We start from the raw sequence: 17,253 nt of genomic DNA on the forward strand, positions 1-17,253 counted from the left end.
TCTCTCTCTCTCTTCTCTTTCTCTCATTTTCTCTTAAACGTACTTGTATTGTATTTACTGTGTAGTTACCTGGTTAGTTAGTCTATGTTATATTGTAGTGTATGACTTGTATTGTATTAATTCTTTTGCAAGTATAACATTCATAATATATATATTAGGCGTTGGACCCTAAGCACGGTATTTGTGTATTTCTTATAGTGTTAAGTATTCTCAGAGCGTCGGTGACGCTCGAACAGCTTTTGAGTTAATAAGGTTATACAGTGTTGCATTTACACCCTATCTCTACACTAAGGTTTTACAGCAAATTACATTGTTTGTGGTTTAGACATAAAGGTTTAACATTGTGAGCGTCGGCGCCGCTCGTGATCTCCTCGTGGTCTCGAGCGTCCGCTACGCTGATAGCGTAGCATTACGGTAGTCGCTCACCTATAAGTGTGCCCGATACCAACAGCGTATTCTCGTGAGCGTCTGTATCGCTCGAGCAGCCCGCTCCCGATACAGCGTCCGTTATGCTATAGCGAACCATTACGTTAGTCAGCAGCCAATAGCGTGCCTGCCTGTGATCTCTTGGCCGTGAGCGAACGTGACGCTTGAGCGTCTCGACCACGGCTAAGCGATTGTTACGCAACGAGCGTACCCTTACAGTACTCCATACGCAAATAGCGTACAGTGTTCTTAGACCTCACAAAGGGTTTTAAATAAGATAAATATTTAGCTTTATCAAAGCGCACTGTCAGCAGTGTTCATTCCGGGAGTGGACAACTGGGATGCAGACTTCCTCAGCAGACACGACCTACATCCAGGAGAGTGGGGACTCCATCAGGAAGTCTTCGCACAGATTGCAAGTCGGTGGGGACTGTTCCAGATAGACATGATGGCGTCCCGCCTCAACAAAAAGCTACAGAGGTATTGCAACAGGTCAAGAGACCCTCGGGCAGTAGCTGTAGACGCCCTAGTGACACCGTGGGTGTTCCGGTCGGTCTATGTATTTCCTCCTCTACCTCTCATACCCAAGGTGTTGATAATAGTAAGAAAAAGAGGAGTAAGAACAATTCTCATTGTTCCAGATTGGCCGCGAAGGACCTGGTATCCAGATCTGCAGGAAATGCTCACAGAAGATCCGTGGCCACTTCCTCTAAGACAGGACCTGTTGCAACAGGGGCCCTGTCTGTTCCAAGACTTACCGCGGCTGCGTTTGACGGCATGGCGGTTGAACGCCGGATCCTAGCGGAAAAGGGTATTCCAGATGAGGTCATTCCTACGCTAATAAAGGCTAGGAAGGACGTGACATCTAAACATTATCACTGTATATGGCGAAAATATGTTTCTTTGTGTGAGGCCAGGAATGCTCATACGTAAGAATTCCACCTGGGCCACTTCCTTCACTTCCTACAAACTGGAGTGAATTTGGGCCTAAAATTAGGCTCTATTAAGGTTCAGATTTTGGCCTTATCCATTTTCTTTCAAAAGGAATTGGCCTCTCTTCCTGAAGTAAGTACAAACTTTTGTGAAGGGAGTACTGCATATTCAGCCTCCTTTTGTACCTCCGGTGGTCCCTTGGGACCTTAACGTGGTGTTAAGGTTATGGTTTGAACCACTTAAAATGGTGGAGTTTAAATATCTCACTTGGAAGGTGGTCATGTTATTAGCCTTGGCTTCCGCTAGGCGAGTGTCGGAATTAGCAGCTTTATCACATAAAATCCCCTATCTGGTTTTCCATATGGATAGAGCGGAATTGCAGACCCGTCCTCAATTCCTGCTAAAAGTGGACTCATCCTTTCATATGAACCAACCTATTGTGGTGCCTGTGGCTACGCGTGACTTGGAGGATTCCGAGTCCCTTGATGTGGTCAGGGCTTTGAAAATTTACGTGGCCAGAACGGCTAGAGTCAGAAAAACAGAAGCACTGTTTGTCCTGTATGCAGCCAACAAGATTGGCACCCCTGCTTCAAATCAGACTATTGCTCTCTGGATCTGTAACACGATTCAGCAGGCGCATTCTATGGCGGGATTGCCGTTGCCTAATTCAGTCAAGGCCCATTCCACTAGGAAGGTGGGCTCTTCTTGGGCAGCTGCCCGGGGGTCTCGGCACTACAGCTGTGCCGAGCTGCTACTTGGTCGGGTTCAAACACCTTTGCAAAGTTCTATAAGTTTGATACCCTGGCTGAGGAGGACCTCCTGTTTGCTCAATCGGTGCTGCAGAGTCATCCGCAGGAGCCCGTTTGGGAGCTTTGGTATAATCCCCATGGTCCTTACGGAGTCCCCAGCATCTTTTAGGACGTAAGAGAAAATAAGATTTTAAACCTACCGGTAAATCTTTTTCTCGTAGTCCGTAGAGGATGCTGGGTGCCCGTCCCAAGTGCGGACTACTTCTGCAAGACTTGTATATAGTTATTGCTTACATAAGGGTTATATGTTAGTTTTCATCGGTCTTGGACTGATGCTATGTTGTTTTCATACTGTTAACTGGGTAGTATATCACAAGTTATACGGTGTGATTGGTGTGGCTGGTATGAATCTTGACCTTGGATTAACAAAAATCCTTTCCACGTACTGTCCGTCTCCTCTGGGCACAGTTTCTCTAACTGAGGTATGGAGGAGGGGCATAGAGGGAGGAGCCAGTGCACACCCAGATCTAAAGTCTTTCTTAAAGTGCCCATGTCTGCTGCGGAGCCCGTCTATCCCCCATGGTCCTTACGGAGTCCCCATCATCCTCTACGGACTACGAGAAAAAAAATTTACCGGTAGGTTTAAAATGTTATTTTTTTCTCTGCAACCCACTGCTAAATTGTGCTTCCTAGCTGTTTTTTATAAAATCACTTAATTAAATCTAACTCTGATTACGTCAGAGAAGGCCAGGTACCCTACACCATAAGAGGGGGTTTGACATTTTGACTTGTCTACTTAAAGATCACCAAAATCTGATCACAAGGTCAATTACATCCCTGGGTGGGATTGAACCACCAACCTTTTGGTTAATAGCCCATGTAAGTGAAAGAGATCCTGAAGCACTCACTCATCATGGGAAAGTACCAATGTGTTTCTTACAAAAATTCTCCAGATTATTGACTTTTTAAAGTTTTTCTAGGAAACGTTCTAGATAAATGCTTATTAGCCTTTGTCAGTATCTACTTTTGCAAGGTGTCTATGTGGCGCAATCGGTTAGCATGTTTGGCTATTAACCAAAAGGTTGGTGGTTCAATCCCACCCAGGGATGTAAATAACCTTGTAATCAGATTTTGGTGATCTTTAAATAGACAAGTCAAAATTTCAAACCCCCTCTTATGGTGTAGGGTACCTGGCCTTCTCTGATGTAATCAGAGTTAGATTTGATTAAGTGATTTTATAAAAAAACAGCTAGGAAGCACAATTTAGCAGTGGGTTGCAGAGAAAAAAAATTATGCTGGCAGAAAAGTCCAATTTAGTGACGAAACAGCTCTTCATTTTCTGATTTTATGTTTATGCTAACAAATTTGCTCTCTGAAAAGTGTCCACAAAGCCAAGTCTCTGATTAACACCTTTGTAGGGATGGTTTTTCACCTATTACTGAATTAAACTTGCTTCATTGGAAAGGCAGCAAGATGCATCCTCATTTCAATGTCTACTGAAATAATACAGGTTGACACCAGGAAACATAAACGTCACTGCATCCTTGCTGCTTCCTCATGGGGAAGTCTGTTTAATGTGAAAACAAGGTGATATCTAATCAGCACACAGGTAAGGAATTAAGAAAATCCTTCTTTATGGGTGAAGATGTTTCTCACAAAATTGTTGCACCAAAGCATCATTGAAATTCAAGCTGGAAAGATGATTTTAATATATCACTTGTACATTTTGTACTGCTCTTCTGGTGACAATGTAGTTTGTTTTTGTCAATTACCATTTTAATAATAGGGTAAAGAAAATTAAGTGGATTTTTGAAAGAAAACAATACTGTCAATATACTATTAAAACAAATTAAAATGGTAAAAGTTATTGTACTTTAAGTAAAAATAAAAGAGCCAAAATATCAATCCCAGTTTTGGATTACTTTAATTAACAAAAAACAATGCATATAGCAGAGGATAGTTTCAATCTGCCTACCTCTGGGTTATGGGCCCAGCATGCTTCCGTTGCAGTACTCTGCTGCTCATGTAAGTGCAAGAGATCCTGAAGCACTCACTCATCATGGGAAAGTACCAATGTGTTTCTTACAAAAACTCTCCAGATTATTGACTTTTTAAAGTTTTTCTAGGAAACGTTCTAGATGAATGCTTATTAGCCTTTGTCAGTATATACTTTTACGAGGTGTCTCTGTGGTGCAATCGGTTAGCATGTTTGGCTATTAACCAAAAGGTTGGTGGTTCAATCCCACCCATGGATGTAATTGACCTTGTGATTAGATTTTGGTAATCTTTAAGTAGACAAGTCAAAATGTCAAACTCCCTCTTATGGTGTAGGGTACCTGGCCTTCTCTGATGTAATCAGAGTTAGATTTGATTAAGTGATTTTATAAAAAACAGCTAGGAAGCACAATTTAGCAGTGGGTTGCAGAGAAAAAAAACTATGCTGGCAGAAAAGTCCAATTGAGTGATTAAACAGCTCTTCATTTTCTGATTTTATGTTTATGCTAACAAATTTGCTCTCTGAAAAGTGTCCACAAAGTAAAGTCTCTGATTAACACCTTTGTAGGAATGGTTTTTCACCTATTACTGAATTAAACTTGCTTCATTGGAAAGGCAGCAAGATGCATCCTCATTTCAATGTCTACTGAAATAATACAGGTTGACACCAGGAAACATAAACGTCACTGCATCCTTGCTGCTTCCTCATGGGGAAGTCTGTTTAATGTGAAAACAAGGTGATATCTAATCAGCACACAGGTAAGGAATTAAGAAAATCTTTCTTTATGGGTGAAGATGTTTCTCACAAAATTGTTGCACCAAAGCATCATTGAAATTCAAGCTGGAATGATGATTTTAATATATCACTTGTACATTTTATACTGCTCTTCTGGTGACAATGTAGTTTGTTTTTGTCAATTACCATTTTAATAATAGGGTAAAGAAAATTAAGTGGATTTTAGAAAGAAAACAATACTGTCAATTTACTATTAAAACAAATTAAAATGGTAAAAGTTATTGTACTTTAAGTAAAAATAAAAGAGCCAAAATATCAATCCCAGTTTTGGATTACTTTAATTAACAAAAAACAATGCATATAGCAGAAGATAGTTTCAATCTGCCTACATCTGGGTTATGGGCCCAGCATGCTTCCGTTGCAGTACTCTGCTGCTCATGTAAGTGCAAGAGATCCTGAAGCACTCACTCATCATGGGAAAGTAGCAATGTGTTTCTTACAAAAACTCTCCAGATTATTGACTTTTTAAAGTTTTTCTAGGAAACGTTCTAGATGAATGCTTATTAGCCTTTGTCAGAATGGACTTTTACGAGGTGTCTCTGTGGTGCAATCGGTTAGCATGTTTGGCTATTAACCAAAAGGTTGGTGGTTCAATCCCACCCAGGGATGTAATTGACCTTGTGATCAGATTTTGGTGATCTTTAAGTAGACAAGTCAAAATTTCAAACCCCCTCTTATGGTGTAGGGTACCTGGCCTTCTCTGATGTAATCAGAGTTAGATTTGATTAAGTGATTTTATAAAAAACAGCTAGGAAGCACAATTTAGCAGTGGGTTGCAGAGAAAAAAAAATTATGCTGGCAGAAAAGTCCAATTGAGTGATTAAACAGCTCTTCATTTTCTGACTTTATTTTTATGCTAACAAATTTGCTCTCTGAAAAGTGTCCACAAAGCCAAGTCTCTGATTAACACCTTTGTAGGAATGTTTTTTCACCTATTACTGAATTAAACTTGCTACATTGGAAAGGCAGCAAGATGCATCCTCATTTCAATGTCTACTGAAATAATACAGGTTGACACCAGGAAACATAAACGTTACTGCATCCTTGCTGCTTTCTCATGTGGAAGTCTGTTTAATGTGAAAACAAGGTAATATCTAATCAGCACACAGATAAGGAATTAAGAAAATCTTTCTTTATGGGTGAAGATGTTTCTCACAAAATTGTTGTCCCAATGCATCATTGAAATTCAAGATGGAAGATGATTTTAATATATCACTTGTACATTTTGCATTGCTCTTCTGGTGACAATGTAGTTTGTTTTTGTCAATTACCATTTCAGTAATAGGGTAAAGAAAATTAAGTGGATTTTTTAAAGAAAACAATGCTGTCAATATACTATTAAAACAAATTAAAATGATAAAAGTTATTGTACTTTAAGTAAAAATAAAAGAGCCAAAATATCAATCCCAGTTTTTGATTACTTTAATTATAAAAAAAAATGCACATAGCAGAGGATAGTTTCGATTAATCGACCTCTGGGTTATGCGCCCAGCATCCTTCCATTGCACTACTCTGCTGCTCATGGAAGTCCGAGAGATCCTGAAGACTAAATTGATTAAAGGCCTAAAAGTACTGGACTATAAGGAAAGACTTACTAGGCTGAATATGTATACACTAGAAAAGAGGTGCCTAAGAGGAGATATTATTAATATCTTCAAATATGTAAAGATACATAACAAAGAGTTATCAGAGGAATTATTTATTAAAAGAACACGTGGTCACTCGCTGCGACTGGAGGAAAGTTCAGAACGCAATGGAGGAAAGGTTTCTTCACTGTTAGGGCAATCAGGATGTGGAATTCCCTGCCAGGGAAGGTGGTAATGGCGGACTCTGTAATTGGATTTAAAAAAGGAATGGATACATTTCTGAATGAAAAAGCTATCCAAGGTTATAATACTTAAAATATCAACATGGTTAATCCGGGGGTAACATGAGTTATAGTAGCTAACTAGTCATAAAACATTATTCAGCAAGTATGTAGAATCATCACAACTTAAAACAGGTTGAACACGATGGGCAATTTGCCTCTATTCAACCTCAAAAACTATGTTACTATATGTTACTATATTACTGTAGTATACAGAACACCACAATGCAATGAGCAGTGATAGTGAGCACTGATGAGGATACTAGAACTGACACTGAGCAGCAAGATGCAGCACTGGACTATTAGTAATGTACTGTAGTATGCTGAGCACCACAATGCAGCACAAGACAATGAGCAGTGATACTGAGCACTGATGAGGATACTACTGAGAACTGACACTGAGCAGGAGAGACACACTACTAGTATTACTGAGCAGCAATAAGTAACCACTGATACTGAGCACTGATATTGAGATTTCCACTGAGAGAACATAGCCACGTCCTCTCCGCTCTCTCTTCAATGCACGAGTAAAAATGGCGGCAACGCGCTGCTCTATATATAATATCCGAATCTCGCGAGAATCCGACAGCGGGATGATGACATTTTCCCTTGTTCAGGTTTTCCGAGTCAGGCGGGAACAACCGAGCCTGCCTCAGACCAGTGTAAACCACGTGGAGTTCGTGGGGAATTCGGTTCTCGGAGAACCGAACCCGCTCCTCTCTACCTTATACCCATCAATTTTTTTTATTTTCAATCTAAGCCCCTGCAGTTTTCTGTAAGCATCTGCTTCGCTATGATGATCAACAAGTCACAAGGGCAAACACTCAGGGCTTGAGGCATAGATCTTTGGACTAGCTGCTACAAGCATGGCAGAGGTGTCACTATCACTGGTGACACCCAGAGAGGTGTCGAGGGAGATTGTAATGCAGTGCGTGCAAATAAGCAGCGCAATGGTAAAAAGGAGGCATGATTTCATAGGTAGGGGCGTGGCCTGGTGGCCTGAATCTACATTTTGTTGCTCCGGGTGTCCCGGGGGTTGGGTGCTGCACCCGGGGACTAGTGTGTAAGCGGTGCTGGCTCCTGCACAGTGACAGGGCATGGCCACCCAGTATGACACCTCCCTTCTTGACCATGCTGTAATTGCAGTCGCACTGCAGTTCAGCGTGATCATAAACAATGGTGTAGCCTCCTGCTGGTGCAGACTGTATGTGCGCGCAGGAAGCCGCCACCATTTTTGTGATCACAGCGGCTGAATGTGATGTCATACAGCCGCTGTGACCACGCCCCCTGTGTCTCCTCCATTGCAGACCCCATTTTGAAGCCTTGCCCCCGCACTGCTCCATCCCTGACTTGGAAATGGAGTGTTGCTGACCCCACTCTCCCCCCCTGCCCCGATTGACAGGCAGAGGCGATCGCATGCAGGCACATGCGTATGCTCTTAGCAATTTTTGCAGTTGGATCGCTTATTGTGATTGCAATCCAACCTGAATCAGGCCCTATTACCTATCACAATGCGCTGCGGGCAGTACAAAATTGGGTTAATATAGGAGAAAAACCCCCAGACCTGTGCTCCTTAACTGTACCTGGTGGCTAGTGGAGCGGCTGCCCAGTAATCAGTGTCCACCCCAGTGCGCACACGGCCCACCCCCTACGGCCACGCTCCCCTTAATCAGCGGCCTCGTGATCCGGAAGGGCGGTGTGTGTGTGTGACTGACCTTAGGAAGAAACCGGAGCCTCCGCTGCAGTGACCCAGCAACCAGGGCACGGGAGTATACAGCGCCGCTGGGAGTGATGAAGCTGCAGTAAAGATGTCTATTAGACCTAGCCTGCTGCAGCCCTTGTAGATTCTCATAAAACAAGTTCTTCTTTTCTTGTCAAAATTAATAGCTAAGAATAGGCTGCCTGAGGCAGGCCCCTGTTAAGTGGCCTGCTACTGAAGGCACCAACTACAAACTGAGCTCCCTGTTCATGGAAGCGGGGTTATAGAGGAGGATGCGCTGAGCATCTTGGGAACAGTCAAAAGCTTTGAGCCGGTTGGTGCCTCAGATCAAGATCCTACTCTACACCCCAATGTGAATCCTTGTGGAGTCCAGTGTACCCCACAGAAGAAATTAATGTGTCACACCCATTGGCAGCAACCTTAGAATAGCTGCTGACGGGCACAATTGAGAAAGGAAGGGGGGGGGGGCATTTGAATCCAGCACATAGATGCAATTCAAATATGTAATTTGTACCTTCCTATTTTAAAATATAATGGATGAACCTCACCCTGTGAGAACAATCTTCATGATCAAGAGATCTAATATGTAAAATAAGTATGAGTTGGGATAGGGCTGGGGAGGGTGGCAGCTCGGGCAGCCCCTCCCCCGTCAAGTTAAGGAGATTCAACTGAGGAAGCACAAGGGAACTCTCGTCTGGGGACAACAACTGCAGGGAGACCACATCTTTTCAGATGAACATGGGAGGGCGGAAGGCTGCCTAATACTGAAGCACCATCAAATATCAAACCATATCCAACAACTAGTACAAGCATTCCTGGGGGAAGGTCTGCAGCAGACGGATTTGCATACGGTGATGTCATCCAAGCAGTGGGCCAAAGTTGGCTGGAACCCTCATCTGCATATAAAAAGAGAAAAGGGGCATGCAGGGCATGGCGGCCTTTTGCAGTGCTTGGATGACCCCTAGTTTGCATTAAACACCCCCACCCTCCTTTGGTGTGGGGCTCATGTTGGCCATGCCCCATCCCCTGAAGCATTCATGCTGATTTCTTGCAGCAGCTGGGCACTGTAACAGCTCCAGAGCTGCTCTGTAAGGCAAGTAAAAGGGTGTGGGCCCTGCAGCACCACCTGTAGTTCGCATTGTGCGTTGGAAGGCACAAAGTAAGCAGACGGGAGGAGAAGTCAGGATAGTACACAAGGGCATCCTTTTCTCTTAGTCCGTAAAGGATGCTGGGGTCACATTAAGAACCATGGGGTATAGACGGGATCCGCAAGAGACATGGGCACTTTAAGACTTTCAAAGGGTGTGAACTGGCTCCTCCCTCTATGCCCCTCCTCCAGACTCCAGTTATAGGAACTGTGCCCAGGGAGACGGACATTTCGAGGAAAGGATTTATTGTTAAACTAAGGTGAGCATCTTACCAGCTCACACCTTAAGCATGCCGCAGAACGTGGCATTCAACAGAACACAAGCCAACGGCATGAACAATTGCAGCAAAAAGCTGACCAGAACCGTAACACAACATGTGTATAACCACAAGTAATAACTGCAGACACAGTATGGACTGGGACGGGTGCCCAGCATCCTCTACGTACTAAGAGAAAAGGATTTACCAGTAGGTATTAAAATCCTATTTTCTCATACGACCTAGAGGATGCTGGGGTCACATTAAGAACCATGGGGTTATACCAAAGCTCTTGAACGGGTGGGAGAGTGCGTACGACTCTGCAGCACCGAATGACCCAACTTGAGGTTATCATCAGCCAAGGTATCAAACTTGTAAAACTTAGCAAAAGTGTTTACTAAATAGCTGCTCGGCAAAGTTGCAATGCTGAGACTCCCCGACCAGCTGCCCAGGATGAACCCACCTTTCTAGTAGAATGGGTCTTCACCTAATTCAGTAACGGCAATCCTGCCGTGGAATGAGCATGCTGAATCTTACCACAGATTCAGCGCATAATGGTCTGCATGGAAGCAGGACACCCAATCCTGTTGGGAGCATACAGGACAAACAGAGCCTCTGTTTTCCTAATCTGAACCGTTCTGGTGACATAAATTTTCAAAGTTCTGACCACAGCCAGAGACTTTGACTCAACGAAGGTGTCAGTGGCCAAAGGCACCATGTGGAAAGATGAACCACCTTTGGCAGAAATTGTTGACGTGTCCTCAATTCTGCTCTATCTTCATGAAAGATCAAATAAAGGCTCTTGTGATACTGCATGGTTTGTACTGTTTTCCATGTGCTCCCAGATCTTTCAAGCAAGTAGCATGGTCAAGAAAGTTCTGTTTGAAAAGAAACAAACATTTACTGTCATTGTTATGCAAATAAACTTACATTAAAGCTAACAAGAAAGCACACTCGTTCTGTCTTTAAACTGATAAAAGAAACCCCAATAATATGGGGCATGCAAAAATTGAGATAAAACTCAGTTTTGCTCCTCTCCACGGAAATCTTTAATAAAAGGCGAAATATTTGTTAGTTCTGAAGAGAAACCAGAGCATGACCAAGATTCCACCTGTCGCCTGAGTGCCATGCCAGCAGTTCTCATTCAGCTCAAAGTGAGCACCCAATTTGAATGAAAGAAAGCAGATTTCTCACCAGGCTTCCCCTTGCTATAAACATGGTTTGTACTCTTTTCCATGTGCTCCCAGATCTTTCAAACAATTAGTGTGGTCAAGAAAGTTCTGTTTGAAAAGAAACAAACATTGACTGTCATTTCTATGCAAATGAGCTTACATTAAAGCACACTCGTTCTATCTTTAAACCGATAAAATAAAACCCCAATAAGATGGGGCATGCAAAAATTGAGATAAAACTCAGTTTTGCTCCTCTTCACGGAAATCTTTAGTAAAAGGCGAAAGATTTGTTCGTTCTGAAGAGAAACCAGAGCATGACCAAGATTCTACCTGTCGCCTGAGTGCCATGCCAGCAGTCCTCATTCAGCTCAAAGTGAGCACCCAATTTGAAAGAAAGAAAGAAAGCAGATTTCTCACCAGGCTTCCCCTTGCTATAAACATGGTTTGTACTCTTTTCCATGTGCTCCCACATCTTTCAAGCAATTAGTATAGTCAAGAAAGTTCTGTTTGAAAAGAAACAAACATTTACTGTCATTTCTATGCAAATGTGCTTACATTAAAGCACACTCGTTCTATCTTTAAACTGATAAAAGAAACCCCAATAAGACGGGGCATGCAAAAATTGAGATAAAACTCAGTTTTGCTCCTCTCCACGGAAATCTTTAGTAAAAGGCGAAAGATTTGTTCGTTCTGAAGAGAAACCAGAGCATGACCAAGATTCCACCTGTCGCCTGAGTGCCATGCCAGCAGTCCTCATTCAGCTCAAAGTGAGCACCCAATTTGAAAGAAAGAAAGCAGATTTCTCACCAGGCTTCCCCTTGCTATAAGCATGGTTTGTACTCTTTTCCATGTGCTCCCAGATCTTTCAAGCAATTAGTATGGTCAAGAAAGTTCTGCTTGAAAAGAAACAGACATTTATTGTCATTGTTATGCAAATAAACTTACATTAAAGCTAACAAGAAAGCACACTCGTTCTGTCTTTAATCCGATAAAAGAAACCCCAATAATATGGGGCATGCAAAAATTGAGATAAAACTCAGTTTTGCTCCTCTCCACGGAAATCTTTAGTAAAAGGCGAAAGATTTGTTCGTTCTGAAGAGAAACCAGAGCATGACCAAGATTCCACCTGTCGCCTGAGTGCCGTGCCAGCAGTCCTCATTCAGATCAAAGTGAGCGCCCAATTTGAAAGAAAGCAGATTTCTCACCTGTCTTCTCCTTGCTATAAGCATGGTTTGTACTGTATTCCATGTGCTCCCAGATCTTTCAAGCAAGTAGCATGGTCAAGAAAGTTCTGTTTGAAAAGAAACAAACATTTACTGTCATTTCTATGCAAATGAGCTTACATTAAAGCACACTCATTCTATCTTTAAACCGATAAAAGAAACCCCAAAAAGATGGGGCATGCAAAAATTGAGATAAAACTCGGTTTTGCTCCTCTCCACGGAAATCTTTAGTAAAAGGCGAAAGATTTGTTCGTTCTGAAGAGAAACCAGAGCATGACCAAGATTTTTATCTGAAAATATGTGTTCTCCCTGCAGTTGTTGTCCCCAGATGAGAGTTCCCTTGTGCTGCCTCAGTTGAATCTCCTTTACTTGACAGGGGGATGCTCGAGCAGCGACCCTCCCCAGCTCTAGCCCAACTCCTACTTACCTGCCAGGTGAGATACTATGATCATGAAGGTGCTTCTCCCAGGGCAAGGCTCACCCATTGCACTCTGGGTGTGCTGCTTCTGCGTTTTCCCCAAATGTGGGAAACTTGACTGCATAATTTGTGTTTCCCCTGGTCGGCTCTCGTATAATTCAGATCTCTTTGTCTCAGGTCTCTCTCCAGCCTAGTTTGCTGTCTGTTTCCACTTCTCTTTTCTTGAGCCGCTCCCTTCTATGCCCTTGCGCACTATCCTGACTTCTACCGTCTGCTTACTTCGTGCCTTCCAACGCACAATGCAAACTACAGGTAGTGCTGCAGGGCCCACACCCTTTTACTTGCCTTACAGAGCGTCTCTGGAGCAGTTACAGTGCCCAGCTGCTGCAAGAAATCAGCTTGAATGCTTCAGGGGCTGGGGCATAGCCAACATGAGCCCCACACCGAAGGAGGGTGGAGGTGTGTAATGCGAACTAGGGGTCATCCAAGCGCCGCAAAAGGCCGCCATGCCCTGCACGCCCCTTGTCTCTTTTCATATGCAGACGAGGGTTGAAGCCAACTTTGACCCACTGTTTGGATGACATCACCATATGCAAATCCATCTGCTGCAGGCCTTCCCCCAGGAATGCTTGCACTAGTTGTTGCATTTGGTTTGTTGTTTGGGGGTGCTTCAGTATTAGGCAGCCTTCTGCCCTCCCATGTTCATCTGAAAATATGTGTTCTCCCTGCAGTTGTTGTCCCCAGATGAGAGTTCCCTTGTGCTGCCTCAGTTGAATCTCCTTTACTTGACAGAGATGTGCCTGAGCAGCGGCCCTCCCCAGCCCTATCCCAAATCATACTTATTTTGCATAGGCGATACCATGGTCATGAAGATTGTTCTCCCAGGGTGAGGTTCATTCATTGCATTCTGGGTATGCTGACCCCTGTGATTTCCCCAAATGTGGGAAACTCGACTGCATTATTTGTGGTAGTGGGGGACTGTGTTTGTGCTTTCCTCTGGTCAGCTCTGGTAAAAATCAGATTTCTTTATATCAGATCTTCCTCTAGCCTTGTTCTTCTTTCGAGAGTTCCCTTGTGCTGCCTCAGTTGGATCTCTTTCACTTGAGAGGGGGGTGCCCGAGCAGCGACCCTCCCCAGCTCTAGCCCAACTCCTACTTACCTGCCAGGTGAGATACTATGATCATGAAGGTGCTTCTCCCAGGGCAAGGCTCACCCATTGCACTCTGGTTGTGCTGCCCCTGCGATTTCCCCAAATGTGGGAAACTTGACTGCATAATTTGTGTTTCCCTTGGTCATCTCTCGTATAATTCAGATCTCTTTGTCTCAGGTCTCTCTCCAGCCTAGTTTGCTGTCTGTTTCCACTTCTCTTTTCTTGAGCCGCTCCCTTCTATGCCCTTGCGCACTATCCTGACTTCTCCCGTCTGCTTACTTCGTGCCTTCCAACGCACAATGCAAACTACAGGTAGTGCTGCAGGGCCCACACCCTTTTACTTGCCTTACAGAGCAGCTCTGGAGCAGTTACAGTGCCCAGCTGCTGCAAGAAATCAGCTTGAATGCTTCAGGGGCTGGGGCATAGCCAACATGAGCCCCACACCGAAGGAGGGTGGAGGTGTGTAATGCGAACTAGGGGTCATCCAAGCGCCGCAAAAGGCCGCCATGCCCTGCACGCCCCTTTTCTCTTTTCATATGCAGACGAGGGTTGAAGCCAACTTTGACCCACTGCTTGGATGGCATCACCATATGCAAATCCATCTGCTGCAGGCCTTCCCCCAGGAATGCTTGCACTGGTTGTTGCATTTGGTTTGTTGTTTGGGGGTGCTTCAGTATTAGGCAGCCTTCTGCCCTCCCATGTTCATCTGAAAATATGTGTTCTCCCTGCAGTTGTTGTCCCCAGATGAGAGTTCCCTTGTGCTGCCTCAGTTGAATCTCCTTTACTTGACAGAGATGTGCCTGAGCAGCGGCCCTCCCCAGCCCTATCCCAAATCATACTTATTTTGCATAGGCGATACCATGGTCATGAAGATTGTTCTCCCAGGGTGAGGTTCATTCATTGCATTCTGGGTATGCTGACCCCTGTGATTTCCCCAAATGTGGGAAACTCGACTGCATTATTTGTGGTAGTGGGGGACTGTGTTTGTGCTTTCCTCTGGTCAGCTCTGGTAAAAATCAGATTTCTTTATATCAGATCTTCCTCTAGCCTTGTTCTTCTTTCGAGAGTTCCCTTGTGCTGCCTCAGTTGGATCTCTTTCACTTGAGAGGGGGGTGCCCGAGCAGCGACCCTCCCCAGCTCTAGCCCAACTCCTACTTACCTGCCAGGTGAGATACTATGATCATGAAGGTGCTTCTCCCAGGGCAAGGCTCACCCATTGCACTCTGGTTGTGCTGCCCCTGCGATTTCCCCAAATGTGGGAAACTTGACTGCATAATTTGTGTTTCCCTTGGTCATCTCTCGTATAATTCAGATCTCTTTGTCTCAGGTCTCTCTCCAGCCTAGTTTGCTGTCTGTTTCCACTTCTCTTTTCTTGAGCCGCTCCCTTCTATGCCCTTGCGCACTATCCTGACTTCTCCCGTCTGCTTACTTCGTGCCTTCCAACGCACAATGCAAACTACAGGTAGTGCTGCAGGGCCCACACCCTTTTACTTGCCTTACAGAGCAGCTCTGGAGCAGTTACAGTGCCCAGCTGCTGCAAGAAATCAGCTTGAATGCTTCAGGGGCTGGGGCATAGCCAACATGAGCCCCACACCGAAGGAGGGTGGAGGTGTGTAATGCGAACTAGGGGTCATCCAAGCGCCGCAAAAGGCCGCCATGCCCTGCACGCCCCTTTTCTCTTTTCATATGCAGACGAGGGTTGAAGCCAACTTTGACCCACTGCTTGGATGGCATCACCATATGCAAATCCATCTGCTGCAGGCCTTCCCCCAGGAATGCTTGCACTGGTTGTTGCATTTGGTTTGTTGTTTGGGGGTGCTTCAGTATTAGGCAGCCTTCTGCCCTCCCATGTTCATCTGAAAATATGTGTTCTCCCTGCAGTTGTTGTCCCCAGATGAGAGTTCCCTTGTGCTGCCTCAGTTGAATCTCCTTTACTTGAAAGAGATGTGCCTGAGCAGCGGCCCTCCCCAGCCCTATCCCAAATCATACTTATTTTGCATAGGAGAGACCATGGTCTTGAAGATTGTTCTCCCAGGGTGAGGTTCATTCATTGCATTCTGGGTATGCTGACCCCTGTGATTTCCCCAAATGTGGGAAACTCAACTGCATTATTTGTGGTAGTGGGGGACTGTGTTTGTGCTTTCCTCTGGTCAGCTCTGGTAAAAGTCAGATTTCTTTGTCTCAGATCTTCCTCTAGCCTTGTTCTCTTTTTGAGAGTTTCCTTGTGCTGCCTCAGTTGGATCTCCTTCACTTGACAGGGGGGTGCCCGAGCAGCGACCCTCCCCAGCTCAAGCCCAACTCTTACTTACCTGCCAGGTGAGATACTATGATCAGGAAGGTGCTTCTCCCAGGGCAAGGCTCACCCATTGCACTCTGGGTGTGCTGCTCCTACGATTTCCCCAAATGTGGGACACTTGATTGCATAATTTGTGTTTCCTCTGGTCGGCTACTCGTATAATTCAGATCTCTTTGTCTCAGGTCTCTCTTTAGCCTAGTTTGCTGTCTGTTTCCACTTCTCTTTTCTTGAGCCCCTGCCTTCTATGCCCTTGTGCACTCTCCTGACTTCTCCTGTCTGCTTACTTTGTGCCTTCCAACGCACAATGCGAACTACAGGTAGTGCTGCAGGGCCCACACCCTTTTACTTGCCTTACAGAGCAGCTCTGGAGCTGTTACAGTGCCCAGCTGCTGCAAGAAATCAGCTTGAATGCTTCAGGGGCTGGGGCATAGCCAACATGAGCCCCACACCGACGGAGGGTGGAGGTGTTTAATGCGAACTAAGGGTCATCCAAGCACCGCAAAAGGCCGCCATGCCCTGCATAACCCTTTTCTCTTTTCATATGCAGATGAGGGTTCCAGCCAACCTTGGCCCACTGCTTGGATGACATCACCGTATGCAAATCCGTCTTCTGCAGACCTTTTCCCAGGAATGCTTGTACTAGTTGTTGCATTTGGTTTGTTGTTTGGGGGTGCTTCAGTATTAGGCAGCCTTCTGCTCTCCCATTTTCATCTGAAAATATGTGTTCTCCCTGCTGTTGTTGTCCCCAGATGAGAGTTCCCTTGTGCTGCCTCAGTTGAATCTCCTTTACTTGACAGAGATGTGCCTGAGCAGCGGCCCTCCCCAGCCCTATCCCAAATCATACTTATTTTGCATAGGAGATACCATTATCATGAAGATTGTTCTCCCAGGGTGAGGTTCATTCATTGCATTCTGGGTATGCTGACCCCTGTGATTTCCCCAAATGTGGGAAACTCGACTGCATTATTTGTGGTAGTGGGGGACTGTGTTTGTGCTTTCCTCTGGTCAGCTCTGGTAAAAGTCAGATTTCTTTGTCTCAGATCTTCCTCTAGCCTTGTTCTTTTTTCGAGAGTTTCCTTGTGCTGCCTCAGATGGATCTCCTTC

General features: G+C 44.7%; 14 non-coding genes across 14 annotated transcripts; 9 read left to right on the forward strand and 5 right to left on the reverse strand.

Annotated features, from left to right (window-relative positions):
* Nucleotides 1–5,434: 5,434 nt before the first annotated feature.
* TRNAN-AUU (transfer RNA asparagine (anticodon AUU)) lies at nucleotides 5,435–5,508 on the forward strand. Its single transcript has one exon. It is a non-coding gene; the product is annotated as a tRNA-Asn (tRNA).
* Nucleotides 5,509–10,871: 5,363 nt separating this feature from the next.
* On the reverse strand, nucleotides 10,872–10,987 carry LOC135025736 (U5 spliceosomal RNA). The gene has a single exon (XR_010222458.1). It is a non-coding gene; the product is annotated as a U5 spliceosomal RNA (small nuclear RNA).
* Nucleotides 10,988–11,262: 275 nt separating this feature from the next.
* LOC135025695 (U5 spliceosomal RNA) lies at nucleotides 11,263–11,378 on the reverse strand. The gene has a single exon (XR_010222417.1). It is a non-coding gene; the product is annotated as a U5 spliceosomal RNA (small nuclear RNA).
* A 278-nt stretch (nucleotides 11,379–11,656) lies between these two features.
* Nucleotides 11,657–11,772, reverse strand: LOC135025701 (U5 spliceosomal RNA). Its single transcript, XR_010222423.1, has one exon. It is a non-coding gene; the product is annotated as a U5 spliceosomal RNA (small nuclear RNA).
* Nucleotides 11,773–12,058: 286 nt separating this feature from the next.
* LOC135025698 (U5 spliceosomal RNA) lies at nucleotides 12,059–12,174 on the reverse strand. Its single transcript, XR_010222420.1, has one exon. It is a non-coding gene; the product is annotated as a U5 spliceosomal RNA (small nuclear RNA).
* A 270-nt stretch (nucleotides 12,175–12,444) lies between these two features.
* On the reverse strand, nucleotides 12,445–12,560 carry LOC135025700 (U5 spliceosomal RNA). Its single transcript, XR_010222422.1, has one exon. It is a non-coding gene; the product is annotated as a U5 spliceosomal RNA (small nuclear RNA).
* Nucleotides 12,561–12,704: 144 nt separating this feature from the next.
* On the forward strand, nucleotides 12,705–12,867 carry LOC135025665 (U1 spliceosomal RNA). The gene has a single exon (XR_010222397.1). It is a non-coding gene; the product is annotated as a U1 spliceosomal RNA (small nuclear RNA).
* Nucleotides 12,868–13,538: 671 nt separating this feature from the next.
* Nucleotides 13,539–13,702, forward strand: LOC135025775 (U1 spliceosomal RNA). Its single transcript, XR_010222497.1, has one exon. It is a non-coding gene; the product is annotated as a U1 spliceosomal RNA (small nuclear RNA).
* Nucleotides 13,703–13,854: 152 nt separating this feature from the next.
* On the forward strand, nucleotides 13,855–14,017 carry LOC135025647 (U1 spliceosomal RNA). The gene has a single exon (XR_010222380.1). It is a non-coding gene; the product is annotated as a U1 spliceosomal RNA (small nuclear RNA).
* A 671-nt stretch (nucleotides 14,018–14,688) lies between these two features.
* On the forward strand, nucleotides 14,689–14,852 carry LOC135025777 (U1 spliceosomal RNA). The gene has a single exon (XR_010222499.1). It is a non-coding gene; the product is annotated as a U1 spliceosomal RNA (small nuclear RNA).
* A 152-nt stretch (nucleotides 14,853–15,004) lies between these two features.
* LOC135025648 (U1 spliceosomal RNA) lies at nucleotides 15,005–15,167 on the forward strand. Its single transcript, XR_010222381.1, has one exon. It is a non-coding gene; the product is annotated as a U1 spliceosomal RNA (small nuclear RNA).
* Nucleotides 15,168–15,838: 671 nt separating this feature from the next.
* Nucleotides 15,839–16,002, forward strand: LOC135025716 (U1 spliceosomal RNA). Its single transcript, XR_010222438.1, has one exon. It is a non-coding gene; the product is annotated as a U1 spliceosomal RNA (small nuclear RNA).
* A 152-nt stretch (nucleotides 16,003–16,154) lies between these two features.
* On the forward strand, nucleotides 16,155–16,318 carry LOC135025624 (U1 spliceosomal RNA). The gene has a single exon (XR_010222358.1). It is a non-coding gene; the product is annotated as a U1 spliceosomal RNA (small nuclear RNA).
* Nucleotides 16,319–16,989: 671 nt separating this feature from the next.
* Nucleotides 16,990–17,153, forward strand: LOC135025683 (U1 spliceosomal RNA). Its single transcript, XR_010222409.1, has one exon. It is a non-coding gene; the product is annotated as a U1 spliceosomal RNA (small nuclear RNA).
* Nucleotides 17,154–17,253: the final 100 nt, after the last annotated feature.

This window comes from Pseudophryne corroboree, unplaced genomic scaffold, assembly GCF_028390025.1.
Source record: "Pseudophryne corroboree isolate aPseCor3 unplaced genomic scaffold, aPseCor3.hap2 scaffold_423, whole genome shotgun sequence".
Lineage (NCBI taxonomy): Eukaryota > Metazoa > Chordata > Amphibia > Anura > Myobatrachidae > Pseudophryne > Pseudophryne corroboree.